Genomic DNA, 1,520 nt, shown 5'->3' on the forward strand with positions numbered 1-1,520 from the left:
AGAAATTAAAAAATTTTATTATCCATTTTAAAATTGAAATAAAGAAATATTAAAATGTACTTTTTTCAGATAGATTTACTTTTAAAGGGTTGCCAATTAACTCTGACTGACGGAATGACTGGTAAAGACAGTTGGATTACGGGGAAAATTGTGAGATGTGAAGTAGAGGGAAGATTTGGTTAGATTGAAAGAGGAGGGAAGGATTTTCTCAGTATCCCCTCCATTTCAAACTTTGAATGATCGGATTTTAGAATTTTCTCCGTAATCCATCAGTCTAACCCTTACTCCATCAATCTTAATGCCGATTGCTGGTTTACTGTCATTCGGACTGATCGTGACGGAGTCCCTTTAATATGAAACCTTCTTTACACCCCTATGTGCCATATGACTGACAAAATTATTTTATTACCGTTTTCCATGTTTTCGGGGCTGATGATTTCGAAAAAAAATCTATAACTAGTAATTTTTGAGATTTTGCAAATGTATACTTAAAAATTGAAAATTTACTTTTGCCATGGAGGAAGCAAAAGTAGAGAATGAAATTTGATAAAATTATACCAAACCATGCCCCTTCTTTTGCCTAATATAACTTTATATTTTATTCTTTTTTATCTTGTTATTTTACTTACATTTTCAATTAATTTCATAATGTTTTTTAATAAATATAATTTTCATTTTGTAGATTTGTTTACTTATTACATTTTCATATGTATTTTATTTTTTATTAGTATTAGATATTTATTATTAGAATACATATTACTAAATAAAAATATAAGATAATACATATTTATAGCATCATTGGACTCTAAAACCAGAAAATAGATATGAAGTATTTACTTAATAGGTAATTTACATTTTAATGTTTGAATTCATTTTAAAAAAGGCACTTTACCCAACATATTACCTATATTAAGAATAAAAATATAGAATGTTACTACAATTTTTTAAAGGGGGGGATATAAAATTTCTTAATTGACAAAGTACATCTTATCTCTTTATTAAAAATATATTTAATTTTCATATAATTTATATCAATTAAGGTATTGATTTTTCCATATATATAATTCTGAGATTTGATATATAACCGTTAATCTAAACTTGGGATACAAATCTGAGTTAAGTACTTTTTCCTGCTCCTTTAGAATTACTTTCTTACGTCTATTCCGGTATAGAATTGCCCCCTATGGGGAAAAAATTCCCTGTTGGATAGGTGAATCATTAATTTTTTAAAGGTTTGTACAGTCTGGTCAAGAGGTAATTATTTCCGCGTTTTTTTAGAGGAGTAAAAGTAAATAATGACCTCTTTTAATTTTTTGTAAACCTTAAATTGTGGTATATAGGTAGATGGTCAGGGTTGCGGTCAAAGAAGAAACAAAAATAGTTCACAACTATTTATTTTCCGACGTTTCGCCCCACTTCGTAGGGCTTCTTCAGGGCTAAAAAGATACAAAATGATACAATGATAAGAATGAAAATAATTCCCTAATCTACAAGTATCTTTCCTATATTATTTGCTCTTA

Source organism: Halyomorpha halys, unplaced genomic scaffold, assembly GCF_000696795.3.
Source record: "Halyomorpha halys isolate HHAL.00 unplaced genomic scaffold, Hhal_1.1 Scaffold365.1, whole genome shotgun sequence".
Taxonomy (NCBI): Eukaryota; Metazoa; Arthropoda; class Insecta; order Hemiptera; family Pentatomidae; genus Halyomorpha; species Halyomorpha halys.